At 44.7% G+C, this 14,540-nt stretch overlaps 2 non-coding genes across 2 annotated transcripts; both read right to left on the bottom strand.

Moving 5' to 3' along the window:
• Positions 1–5,891: 5,891 nt before the first annotated feature.
• Positions 5,892–5,964, bottom strand: TRNAT-CGU (transfer RNA threonine (anticodon CGU)). Its single transcript has one exon. It is a non-coding gene; the product is annotated as a tRNA-Thr (tRNA).
• A 7,052-nt stretch (positions 5,965–13,016) lies between these two features.
• On the bottom strand, positions 13,017–13,200 carry LOC126542679 (U2 spliceosomal RNA). Its single transcript, XR_007601834.1, has one exon. It is a non-coding gene; the product is annotated as a U2 spliceosomal RNA (small nuclear RNA).
• Between the last annotated feature and the right edge of the window lie 1,340 nt (positions 13,201–14,540).

The following is a 14,540-nucleotide window of genomic DNA, read 5'->3' on the forward strand; positions in this document are numbered from 1 at the left end:
AAAAGTCTGAGCTGTCGTCGCCTGTGCTCAAACAACTGTCTCTGCTTCTTCTGCACGAGAGGTACGCAGACAGTGCACATATTTATACTGACGGTTCCACAAACATCCAGTGTTCGTCTGGTGCTGTAGTCGTCCCAGAAAGAGGTATTACCATCAGCTTTAGGACTGACCACCCAACGACATCTACATCTGCGGAACTAGCTGCTCTTCGAGCTGCACTTTGTTTTGTCAATCGGGAAGCACCTCGACAATGGTCAATTTTCAGCGACTCAAAGGCAGCCCTACAATCTGTACTATCAGCTCTGCGTCGCGGGCCATTCGAACAGTTCGTATTCGATATTAGATGCCTACTCCATACATCACATGAGAAAGGACATCACGTGACGTTTCAGTGGCTGCCAAGTCACTGCGGCGTCATCGGAAATGAAGACGCCGATAAAGCCGCTCGGACAGCTCTTGAAGACACACAGGAAGAGGCCATACCACTTTCACAGTCCGACGCAGCCAGCAGACTTCAAGTGCTTGCACGGGAGATCACGCTCTCTCTATGGTGCACACCAAGCAGCCAGACCAACCGCAGCAATCACCAACACGACCTGCCCTCCTTGATGCATCTGTGTATGCCAACTGGACTCCGCCGAAGTGAGGCCACCCTGCTTTATCGCTTATGGCTAGGGGTGGGCTTCACAAAATCTTACTTGTTTCGCATTGGAATGGCCGACAACGCTCTCTGCAATGCCTGTCTTTGCGAGGAGACGCTGGAACACATTCTGTACGACTGTCCTGAATATAATGTTCAGAGACAGTCCATGGCGTCCGTTCTAGCGCACCTTGACAATAGACCATCGTCAGTTGCAACCATTTTCACATATCGCCGACTGAAGACATCGCAGCTGAAGGCGACGAAGGGACTACTTCGGTTTATGAAGGATAGGGGCTTGGACAAGCGGCTGTGACAGTGATGTCACGTACCGCACAAGAGTGACAGACTGTAACCAACGATGTGTGTGCCGTGTTATGTGCACTCTATCTCTTCTCCCCATCTTTCATCCCCGCCATCCCGCTCCCATGTGTAGGGTAGCAAAGCGGTTAGGCTAAACTGGTTAACCTCCCTGCCTTCCTTCTCCACTTTTTCCTTCCTTCCTTCCTTGACTTTACCTACATGCTTGTGCAAAATGCCTACATTTTACAATGCGCTCATGTCTTTGTATTTTGACTAAGAATGCACGACAAATTTGCACAACCGCAGAGGAGTCATTATGGAGGACGAAGATGATAGGACGGTGAGGGTGTGTTGCTGCTCATTGTTGCTGGAACTACCGTTGCAAATAACGGCCAGCAAATCGCTGTGGCTGGCTGCTACTTGTCAACTGAGCTACATCGAATCAGAGTCATTTGATAAAAAAAGTTATCAAGTGATTCTTATAAAGCAAGGTACACTAAGCATACACGAAGTTCACTATTATGCATGCACTTCATCTGAAGAGATGCGGCAAATTCGAAGGAGTGGATGAGGATGAAGACCACGCGAGAGGAATCCAGATTAATGCGCAGCATTAAGCTCACTAATAGCACTAGCAGCCTTGTCTCATGACTCGCTACTATATCGGCTTCCGAAGACATGCGGCCCTAGGACAGACAGACATAGGTGATTCACATGACAGTGATAATACTTAAATAAAAAAAAGCTTGCTCTTCGGCGTTCTTAACCCTTTCAGACGCTGTCAACACAATTCTGTACAGCACGGTAGTGCATCAACAGCAAAAGCACTGATCAAAGTACTGATATTTAAAATGAGTTGCATACATCTTGAAACACTTATTATTGGAACTGTGCTGCATTTTTGAATCACGTGCAGCATGTTTTAGCAAAATGTGTGGGAAAGGAGACGGTTGGTTGTTCTTACTCTATGACAGTATGTTGTGTGTAGTTTGTTCTCTTCTTTCATTGTTTTTCACAATGTCATGCACAAAGCATAATTTTCAAATGGCTGGATAAGTGCGTTTAAAGCTTTTCAAAACACGAGATAGTTTGTGTTCTAATATTTGATGTTCATGCAGCGAGTTTTCGCATGGAGTCGAAATTCTATAAACTTGACAAAACCGACTAAACAATTAAAATTTTTAAATTTTTTCTGCAGCTGTACACTTTCCATGATTCTGAAGATGCAAGAGATGTGGTGAAAGCATGTTTTCAATCAACGGGATAAAGTGGCGTCTGAAAGCGTTAAGGAACACACCAGCTCTGGGTATTGCTGAGAAATCAGAGTGGAAAAGACGTGTGCGATAGCCTTTTGTGTTAAAATTACTAGAGTGAGATCTGGCACTGTGATCGTTAAGCTGGCGTTGGAATAATGAATAGTACATGGATTTAACTCGTCTTCGTCCTGATCACTTCCAACGTACTTGAGATTCGATTTAGGGCGGTTTGTCTGCCTTTATCAGCCTAAATTTTTAAGGTAATTTTATATTTATATATAGACTAAAAAAGGCTCTGTGCACATACAGGATATTTGCGAATCGTTGCGCTTCGCATGCAATACATAGTTCAAAGTGAACAACTTGCAAAATAACAATGTTGTTTGAAGTTAGTAAAACGAAGATTACGCAAATTCATGAGCTAAAAATCATTCCCACTCTAGTTTCCATTAGACATCTTTTAGGAAACTCGGTGACGCGTGCGGCCTCTGCTATAGGCTGCGTCGCGTGCGAATTACCTAATATATATATATATATAATATCCCATGCCTTCCTTAATCTGATAATCCAATAATCTGATGCGACACATCACCATCATCATCAGCCTATTTATGTCCACTGCAGGACGAAAGCCTCTCTCGGCGATCTCTAATTACTGCTGTCCTGCGCCAACCAATTCCAACTAGTGCCTGCGAATTTCTTAATTTCGTTAACCCCCCTAGTCTTCTGCCGTCCTCGACTGCGCTCCTCTTCACTTGGCACCCATTCTGCTACCCTAACGGTCCACCGGTTATCTAACCTACGCAAAACATGACCTGCCATTTTTTTCTCTTAATGTCAGTTAGAATATCGCGTATCCCCTTTTGCTTTCTGATCCACACCGCTCTCTTCCTGTCTCTTAACGTTACACCTAACATTCTTCGTTCCACCTCTCTTTGCATGGTCCTTAGCATGTTTTCGTGCTTCTTTGACAGTCTCCAAGCTTCTGCCCCATATGTCAGCACCGGTAGAATGCATTGTTTGTGCACCTTTCTTTTTAATGACAATGGTAAGCATCCAGTGTCAGGATTTGACAATGTCTGCCGAAAGCGCTCCAATCCATTTTATTCTTCTGTAAGTTTGCTTCTCATGATCAGGGTCCACTGGGACTAATTGACCTAGGTAAAGGTACTCCTTCGCAGACTCTAGAGTCTGACTGGTGATCCTGAACTTTTACACCCTTGCCCGGCAATTGATCTTTATATTTCTCTCCTGCATATTAATCTTCAACCCCACTCTTACGCTCCCTCTGTTAAGGTGCTCAATCATTTGTTCTAACTCATCCCAGTGTTGCTGAACAGGACAATGCCATCTGGAACTAGAAGGTTGCTGAGATATACAACGTTTATATTCACTCCTAAGCCTTCCCAGTTTAATAGCTTGAATACGTCTTCCAAGCACACAGTGAATAGCATTGGAGACATTGTGTGTCCTTGTCCGACCACTTTCTTTATATGTATCTTCCTACCTTTCTTGTGGAAAATTAAGGTAGCTGTGAAATTTCTGTAGATATTTTCCACGATATTTACGCAAACGGTCTGTACTCCTTGATTACGTAATGACTCTATGACAGCTGGTATCTTTACTGAGTCAAATGCCTTTTCGTAATCTATGAAAGCCATATAGAGAGGCTGACTGTACTCTGCGGATTACTGGATTGATGACACTGATGTGATCCATTGTAGAGTATCCCTTCGTGAAACCAGCCTGTTTTCTTGGTAGACTGAACTCCAGTCTTGCCCTTTTTCTGTTAGAGATGAGCTTTGTGAATATTTTATATAATCCTGGAATAAGCGGCATATAATTTTCAATTCTTTAATGTCTCCCTTTTTGTCGATTACTATAACGTTGGTATTATTCCTGTTCCCTGGGAGCCTTGAAATCGATATACAGTTCCTATAAAGGGCCGCCAGTTGTTCAAGCATTCTGTCTCCTCAATCTTTGATTAAATCGACTGTTATTCTATCTTCTCCTGCCGCTTTTCCCGGTGTCATTTCTTGTAAGACCCGTCCAACTTCATTGCTAGTTATAGAAGGAGTCTTTGTTACCTGTTCATAGTTCTTCGAATCGAGGTATCGTGTCTGCTCTAGGTACTGTACAGGCCAGTATAGAACTCTTCCGTTGCTTTTACTATATCTTCGAGATTGCTAATGATAATAGCCTTCTTATCTTTCAGTGCATAGTTATTGGTTTCTCCTATGCCAGGTTTCCTCCTCACTAATTTCATGCTGCGTCCATTTCTTTATTGATTCCTTGGTCTTTCTGCCGTCATAATTTGGAATGTCCCTTATTTTCCAATTGTTGATCATTTTTGAGAGTTCCACGAATTCTATCTTACCTCTTGAGTTCGACGCTTTCATTCTTTGTCGTTTATTTGTTAGGTTCTTTGTTACTTGCGAGAGCTTACCTACTGGTAGATGTTCCGCCTGCTTGGACGCCAATGCACTCCATCAGAGTGGAATGAACCACATTTTATGCTGGATCCAACCTTAGGCCTCCGACTTACACCACGACTTACACCACGAAGTGATGTGACCCTTTTGCGTAGGCTATGGCTGAGCGTGGCGTTTACCAATGCCGACGCCTTCCGCATAGGGATGGCCGACACCGCAGCATGTGGTGATCGCGGCGACGTGGAAACTATTTCACATGTTTTTTGCCCATGCCCCCAGTACAGTGTGCAGAGACGATCGCTTTCTGTCGTGCTGAACGAGTTGGACCATAGAGTAACATAGTAAACGACAAGAGAGGACACCCGAACAGTTTCGCGGCCGAGCTATGGAGATTCGCCGATTCCGCTAGGTGGCAGAGCACATCAAGAAAAATGTGGCTACGGCTGCGGCCGTGGCTAGCAGCTTGACTGGCGGCACGATCCAACATGTGCGAAGCCCAGCCACGCGTCGTAACCGGGCTCGTCGCTGTTCTGTCGTTGTTGTGACAATAAAGGCAAATACGAAGTCGACGTAGACTGTTTAAATACCATTTCAGAAACCTCGCAACGCTTGTTTCGCGCTAAGAAAAGACTTAGTTTCCGAGAAAACTCCATCTGAAGGGTCTGAATACCTTTTTTCGAAGTTCAAATCTCCCGCCACCGAACTGGGGAGTGGTGACATTGCATATGCCGTCGCTACCCTTTGCTGCCGTCGGTGAGTAAAACGGCGTCCGACAGATGGAAGTACTAAGCCAAGACAGAGCGGCGGATTCGCCGCTGCAGCTGTTTTGTGGTCAAGTGGCGTGGGCCGTTCGGGAATTCCGCGTCATCACGTGGAAGTTGAATTCTTTGCTACTTGGAATTTGTGCGAGTTTCGTTAGCCAGCAAAACTAGCGCAGCACTACGCGATAACTGCTGAAACGCGAAAGCGTGGGTGGCGCGGAGTCGAGCGAAAACGAAACCGTTCCACCGCCCGTATCATTGTCAGGGTTATTTCAATTAGTTCTTTTTTCTAAAGGTAAAATAGAAGTAAACAAGTAGCATTTTATTTCGCGTTATTATACAATAGAAGAACGAGAAGAAAGGGGGTTAACCGAGGGGCCCGATCTTTATTAATCATATCATGAGAAGCCAACAAACAAAGACAACAAGGAAAACATAGAGGAAATAACTTGTACTTACTAGTTTAATTAAAGAAATGATATATTAATGAAAAGCAACTTGCCGCAGGTGGGGAACGATCCCACGTCTTCGCATTACGCGTGCGATGCTCTAACCAAATGAGCTACCGCGGCGCGATTTCACCATCCACTTTCTTGCGTATTCATGTGTTACTGCTAGAACTAACCTTGGGAGTGTTAGCCGACGCTACCACTCACAAACCTGCGGCGGATGTGGAACATCCTTTCTACCGCAGGGGTCACGAGTATGGGATCTTTTTGGATGACGGCAACTGGTCTTGTGGCAGAACGTGTATGTAGAACAGAGTTCGCAAAGCATAACACGTGCTTACAAGAGCCCCACCATTCTCTACTTGCATCTGAATTGAATGAACACTTCGCCAGTCACCGTCTCAGATGTGACTGTACCGCCCTGTACTGTACGACACACTCATCCTCTCACGTCGTGGAAACTATCAAAATAAATAGTTGAAGCGTTTAATATCAACAACTTATGCCATATATCGATAAGCCGGGCTTTTGTGGCATTTTCCGTCAAATAATTCAATTACTTAAATAGAACATGAGTAACCAAGAGGGAAGAGATCAGATGTTTAACATTTTTTCAACCTCCTTCATTAATTTTGCTAATCTTGTTCGTTCTTACTGTTGCTTATTTTACCATGTTCTCTGTTTGTTTTGCTGTTGCTTTGCTTGGTCAATCTATCTTTGTGATATATTTGTCATATTATGTTGTTTTGATACTAGCCACATACGACCTTGTTAATGAATATGTGGCCTTGATAGTACAAACTTTTTTCTTTACTTGCATATATGTGAGTGTGTGTCAATGGTCAATAAGTCAGCGTATTTTTATTTAAACTTAAGTCGCACCCAACCCAAATAGTCTTTCAGTTGGGAACTTTAGGCATCCGGGGCCCCAAAATACAATGTGCATTACGCTAGATCACCTCCTTTGTCCAACCTCTTTTCCGCTTCGCGTAGCAAGAAAGTGTTCCTCAACACTGCTTCATGGTTGCGTATGTTGTGCAATGAAAAGAAATTGGCTACTTGATTAGACGCCGGCTTCAAGTTTATTCAGTTCGCATTTTTGTCTCTACGTTCTTTTTTTCGCTCCTGTCTTTGTCGCTGTGACGTGCTCTCTGTCTTTTCTTCCAACGAAGAACAGTAACTTGAAGAGTCAACTCGTTACTTGCCCGCACTTCTTGAATGGGCTATAGAGACAGCTCTGGTTCGTCTTCGTTTTTTGTTCCATCTCGCTGAGCTCTGAGCTTATTACAGTAATGACTGCCTAAGCTGACGCAACTAACTTTGTAGGGTGCATTCGCTCCGTCTTCCATTGAAGTTTCACGCTGTTACGGAGCTGCTGAAGAACCCTTAACATGAGAGATCTTACGGCGAGAGCACAGAACGCGCTCCGCCGGCAATGCACCCGTAACTGCTGCTCCCTGCGCTCTGATTTCCCAAGTGATGCTGCAATTATTTTATATGTTTTGTGCAGCACAACTCTCGTTCAACATGCTGTACACAGATTATGTCCTCAACGTATTTCATGTTTCCAGTTGAACAGCCGCGCACAATAGAAGAAGCAGCGGCTCTTGCTTTACCCCAGTTTTAATGCCTTGTTGTGGCGCTGTTTGTGTGCATTGTGGCTGGAAGTGACAGCTCCTTATCAAATAGCAGTTCATAGGCAACTTGCGGGACCTGATTAATGTTTGCGCTGGAATAACATACACAAATACATTTTTATTAATGTTTATTAAACGATTATAAACCGGCTCACTCAGACAGCGATACTAAATAATAGCGGAATAGTGGTCCCTTATCGGTGTTTTCTGTAATTCAACATTTTTATTTTAAAACATAGGTGGACACTGTCGCTTAGTGGGTGCGAACCATGACAGAGATTCAGCTTCGTCATCATCATCATCATCATCATCATCATCATCATCATCGTCGTCGTCGTCGTCACCTTGGTCCAACTAAGCGTCAGACCAAAATTGACACAAACGATGAGTTACAACTGGCTGGCCATACAGTTACTGTATTGTGCGCAGTACAGGTACGAGAACTAGCCATTGCGCATACTAACAATGAAATGCGACATGTCTGTATCTGCGCAGTTATACCGCGTACCTTGTCTGCTGGGAAAAAAACGCATGCGTTCTATATCTCTCTCGCGCCAGCATATTTTCGACGTCACTGCCGGTTTCTTCGTGTACTTCAGGAGTTCTCCCGCAGGCTATATATAAATGGGCGACTCCTCTTCCTTTCTTTGCAATGGGTGCAACCCAAGTCCTTAAGCATGCAGACGTTCACAAATTTCAGAGTAACACAATCCTACTCGATTACTTTACTAGCACATTGAATTTTGAGACGAGTGCTGCTGACGGAAATGGGGCAATATTCATATCGTAATTTGTCGCTTATTACACAATGGTTTCAAAGGTTAATATTCCAAAACCCGAATGGTAGAGACGATTTCAGATGTTTAAAGGCCCCAACACGCACGAGCAAGGCTGTTGCTGGGCGCTGAGGTGGCTCTTCTCTCTCATTTAAATTAAAGTTCTCGAGACTGAAGCGAACTGTCTTTTATTAAAAGCCGTGATTGATGCCCTTTGACTGCACCATGATTTTACATGTGTAGATTGATCTCCTGCTCGTTGTATCTTCAAGTTCGCCTCCATTTACTTTCACTATAGAGAGGAAGCCGCCCAATGGTCCTTTCCCTGAAATCAGCCACCTGTACGCCGGCGAAGGACTTGGCGTCGCCGGGTGCCTTATTTCAGATTTTGGTGTGGCTTTCCTTGTCAAATCATTGAGTGACGCGGCAAATCAAAGCACCATGGCGCTTTGACTTGAATTTTGTGGTTGAACGTCCGGAAAGAGCACAGTGGGCTAACAGAAACGCTCCGGCAGAGTACTCCTAATTGAGTTTCATCCCTCCCCTAGCAGCGCAACGCGTAGACACTCAGCTGCTGCCACAGGGCAAGCTACAATTTCAAAGTGGGCAAATATGACTGCAAGCGGAGTACCTCTACCAAATAAAAAACGTAAATACCAAGTAAACGAGTGTCGAATAAACGAGGTATTTCTAGATAGCAAGTGTCAAACATCCACCAACCAGCCCACTTCAGGACACTACTACGAGATATCTCCGCAAGGTTATGGCAACACTGCTTAGCTTGAGGCTGAGCTACGCCACGCAGATCAAAGTACGACAATACTTTGAATTGAGCCGCCGTTGTGGCTTAGTGGCTATGACGTTTTTCTGCTAATCACGAGGTCGCGATTTCGAAATCCGGACACGGCGGCCGCATTACGATGAGGGTGAAATTCGAAAACGCTCGTGTAACTTAGACTGAGATGCACGTTAAAGAACGAAACTGGCCTCCAGTACTACTAGCGCTTCTTCAATAAAAATATGCAATATGTGCTCTTTTGTAGACTCGGCAACAATTTTTAACTGATGACAGTAGCAGGGGAGACACAGAAGCTTCCTTCAGGTATAGTTTAATTTTCTTCACCGATGTCTTGGCTATATTAACGATGTCTCCCACAATGGCTCATGAGTGCGTGTTATATTGGTAATTGTTTTCGGCTAATATCAAATGCAACTTAACTTGTTTTTGTTGCTTTTGTCCGTCACCTTAGTTGCTTTTGTCCATCAGCACTTAGCGTATATACCAGCTATTACGAGCAATTCTTTCTGTGGTGTGAAGTTCTCACTCACGCAAGATCACGCAGTCGATTCCACACCAACCTTCCACCGAAGCTTACATAGCTGTCTGTTCTCTTAGATGGTTAAAACCATGCGTGAAAATGTCCCTATTCATTGCTGTACAATATTGTACTACATTGCACATTACTGTACAGCACTGTACATGAACTGAACAAAGCATGTGGAGTCTCCAGCGCCAGTTGGGCGCACACCAGACCACCTTCTTTCTACAAAAATGCTAATCGAACGCAATAATCAAGCATGAGGAGGCTTCTGAATACTCAATGACCCGACAAACATTGCTTGGCAAGCTTAGCAAATGCAGTATAAAAAGAACTCGGTGCCTGCTGCAATGATAATATATTCTCGCTGTGCAATAGGAACTTACCCGTTTACACGTTTGCGAATATACTGTTTTCCCACAAGACTTGGGCATCACTTTGGCTTTAGCATCGACGCCAACAAACCTTCACATAACAATTCACAACACATTCACACAACAATTCTCAGGAATCGTCTGAGTAATTTTTACTGCTATATATCCATTAGAGGTACCAGTGATCAGGCTATAATTTTACGTATTCCAATGTACGTTGTGACTATTTGGTCTACAAATGAAATCTTGAAACATAAAATCACTGAAAACTAGCGCATTTATAGCGATAATGACGGATTTAAGCAGGTCTTCTGCTCTCGAAGACAGTAACCAGCTGCACTGGTTTATTTTACCTTTTACGCTTGTGGCTGCTATACGAAGAATACTTTTGGTAACTGAAAGCAGTCTAGAGAATTTTCTGCGATCCTTCCACTGTTCAAGCAATTGTCTCATTCATCTCTTAAACGCCGTATAAATGAAAATATCTGTCTTACGCGTTGTCATCTTGTTCTGACAGTTAAGTCTTCCCACTTTTAGAATTCGTACTTCACCGGCACATTCCAGGCGGCAATCGGCACCCGATTGTTGACCTGTCCCGCCGCGTTGGCTTAGCGGCTATGGTGTTGGGCTGCTAAGTGCGAGGTCGCGGAAACAAATCTCGGCCGCGGCGGCCGCATTTCGATAGATCCGAAATGCAAAAACGCCCGTGTCCCATGCATTGGAGGCACGTTGGAGATCCCCTGGGTCAAAATTAATCTGGAGTCCCCCACTACGGCACGCCTCATAATTAAATCGTTGTTTTGGTACGAAATACCTCAGAATTCAATTCAGTTGCTGAGAGGCTGAGCTACTCTCAAGCTCATCGTGCCACCTGCATTCGAACGTCGTGAAACCAATCGCTCGTCTGAGCGTGAAACCCAGCTCAAAGAATTTCAGGTCTAAACAACAGGCAAACTACAGTGTCTAGGTTCGCAGTGTCGCGAAAACTGGAAAGATCAGCACCATACATTCCAATGAAGTTGGTTGGTCTGCGAAGCTGTAGATATGTTGCGCCTAATGTAGGGAAACTTGAAAAGCATGTGCACTGATCCCATTATGTGTGCCCATAACGTACATAGCTCGTCAGAGTGATATTTTCCACAAACACACATTTCAATGCACTTTACATAACCTTTATTTTATTTATTACTTTGGAATTATTGCTATACGTGCTTTGTTATCGCCATTATACACACAGATGTTCTACGTTACTATATGAGAAACGTTTCTCGCCAACGTTAAATTGATGCAGTTAGCCGTGTGCGATAGTTGGTCGAATCGGATTGTTGAAGTAAGCGAGGCCAAACTCCTCCACGGAGTTGGTGAACCCTGCTTTGTTTCCGGTTTTGAGATGTCTTCGTTAAAATGTATGACAACAACCACCGGCGGATGATTCGCGGCAGCGTACGTCGATCAAGGCGGAAGGGCTCGCACCTCCTCATCAATCATGTTCTTTGTTGGCTTTTTTATAGTGCGTTCTATATTGAAACGAAAGCTGTGCTGACTGTTCGCTTCACAACTCTGCTTTACGAGGGTATGAGCCATTGATCCAGATTTTGTACTGCCGCCGGGATCGGACCACTGGGTTTCCTGTCGACGCGAGAAAAAAATCACTGGATCCTAGCCGTAGACAGCTTCGCTGTAACAAAAACTGGGGCATAAGTCGGCGCTGAAGGCCGCTGGTACCAATTTGCAAGACTGAGAGGAGCTGCTAACGTGCGCTAGTCAGTGGGCGCTTTGATGTGACCACACCCCGAGGTTGCTCAGTGGCTATGGTGTTGGGCTGTTGAGCACGAGGTCGCGGGATCGAATCCCGGCCACGCGGCCGCATTTCGATGGGGGCGAAACGCGAAAACACCCGTGTACTTAGATTTAGGTGCACGGTAAAGAAACCTAGGTGGTCCCAAACCCCATAATTTAATTTTTTCTTATGTGACCGGCCTTCCCATGCTTTCCCACAGGTCAAATGGTGTAACTCAACCAAAATTCTTTAACGGTGGTAATTTTTATAGTCGACAATTTGGCATAGGTATACATATCATAACCGGGACTCTTACAGGCCTGGCTCAAGTCAGAGCCTTACCCGAGCCGGAGCCCGAGCGTGGTTCGCTCCCGTGTCAAAACTTGCCTAGCCGGCCCGGGCCCGGGCCGGGCTTCAGGTTTTTGGGTAATCTCGCGCCAATGATTTGCTCTCGCCGGTGGTCCCACCGCGGATCTTGAACTCAGAAACAGAATACCATATTCCAGTAGCCACTCAGATGCTGCATTTCGCACAGCAGTACCTGATCGTACTTGTTCTTCTGCCAGTGCCAGTTCTTCTTCAGTTTATCCAAAGGTCAGTGATGAGGTTGCTCACTTCAGAGCACTCTGTGATATGGGTATCATTTTGGTAAGTTACTGGATGTCGGCGTGACTGTGCCAGGTTCGGACTGCAGGATCGTCGATAATATATTTGTAGTGCTAAAGTACACTCAGGGCTTCGAACTTTCCCGAGATGCTAGCTCAGTCGCACTTTGGCATGCCAGCTCCCGTTGCTAATATTGCTGGATACAGATCTCACTCGCTGGAGAATGCTGCGCGTTTTCCCACGTCGCTACCAAGTGGCTACTGATTAATCCATCGTAATACTTTGTGTCCCACACTCGTGTCTCACAGATACATTTAACTTGCTCGGCATTTAATGTGCATGACAGAGTGCTCGATACACACGAAATTAGAGGTTGGGAATATGCAGACATTCCTGACATTTCTCTGCAGCAGGCAGCCCTAAAAGGCTGTACCAGCGTACGACCGTAGTAGTGAAAACGTACGCATCGCTTTAAGAATGCACAATTTTACGTAGCAGCACAGGGATTTCGATGAATTCGTTTCCGGCGAAGAAGAAACAATAGCTGGCGACATGGCCGGTATCAACACAATTAAGCTAGAGCCCTAGTTATTGGGTACAGTGACAAAAATGCTCAAGGTTTTTCTACAGCGAATCTGTATATGGCTACTTTCCACCAGATCGATGTCCATAGGAAAAAAAAAAAACTGTGGGCCGATCCCGAATATTGTGGAATACCGGGCCGACCCGCGGTGGAGGTGAAGCAGGCTTCAAGCACTCTGACAACTTGCGAAAATTAGCGTAATATGTTGGGTCCAAATAAAACCCGTATCAGATATTAAGCTGCTCGGAACAGATACTACACTTTGACCCGCGGCGGTCAAGTGTACGTTCGTATCGCCCTCTATTTGTTGGCGTTCCAAGCGCTGGCGTATCTTCTTTTCTTTCCCTGCGCTCTCCCGTGGTGGTGGTCTCGTCTAAACGTAACGCGTCTCCAGTTTCCTCTGGCTTCTTGGGGCGGCGTTCCCGTCGTCCACGCGAATGTATATAAACATCACAGTAAATGAGTTTGTACCTATGTTCAAAATTTTGTGTCACCTCTGTGTCGTATGCTAAACAGCTTCGCTGGTCATCTACCTTCGCGGAGTCGAATGGCTGATGATTTTCTTTGTTTTCTTTTTCGCATTGTGTTCAGGCGCATTGTGTTGCGCATACGCAGCGCCTAAACACCGTATACGTCACCTATTTTTGCTTAGGAAGCTCCAGTTTCAGTCATTTTCTTCAATCCACAATAGTCATATAATCTTGTCGATAGCGTACATTGACGTGTGTTTCAACAAACTGAATGTCTATAGGGTTGATTTTATTTTGCTCACTGTGGACATTATTCTGCATGAAATACTCAGACACGTTTGCCTTGTATGCTTAATCTACGTGTGAACGATAATTTTATATCTTCATAATTTCTTTCCTTTTTCCCCTTTTTTATGCTTTTTCTTGTTCAAGGAGCTTCCATAGACGACATTTGCAGAGCCGCCTCGTCATAAACAATGTGCCATAACGTAATTCGAAAACAACTTACTGGAGCCAGCACAACAAGTTCATGCACGGTCAAACGGGTGGTACGATCACTGTGCGTAGTGGTAGAAGTAGCAGAAATTTACTTTTTCATTTACGCTGCTCTCGATGGTGATGCGCCTTGATGCGTAGACTAAGTGTTGAATAGGGGACAGTGTTTAGCAGTCACTATAATTTCGAACGTTCTTGTTAACGTGCCTTCTTTAAACAATAAAACTTTCGGTAAATCCACAATTCTATGCGGCATGGTGCACCAGTCCACGTCACACCGTACACTGCTCATTTTGCGCAAGTTCTTTTCAAACAAACTTTAATTAATAGTAGCTCGTCAAACTATGTCGTCGTTTCTTTGGACACGCTAACTTTAGCAAGATAATCGTTGTAGAATTGACTGTGCACGTGTGCGTTGAGCATGCCGCAACATCTGTTTGCTTTTTAGATTATTTGAGATCCATGTTAAAGGCGCAACGCAACGTCACCTCGAGCTACCCAGTGCGTTGCGTGACTGGACGTTATTTGAACAATGTACATAATGGGTTTCTTCACCTGAATTCATTCTTTATTCACCTCGAAACCTGTGCGCATTACACATAATCTGCTCCACTGTCTCAGATAGGTTCTTTGAACCTGCCAAGTATTTGTCTTGCACT

Source organism: Dermacentor andersoni, chromosome 2 (assembly GCF_023375885.2).
Source record: "Dermacentor andersoni chromosome 2, qqDerAnde1_hic_scaffold, whole genome shotgun sequence".
Lineage (NCBI taxonomy): Eukaryota > Metazoa > Arthropoda > Arachnida > Ixodida > Ixodidae > Dermacentor > Dermacentor andersoni.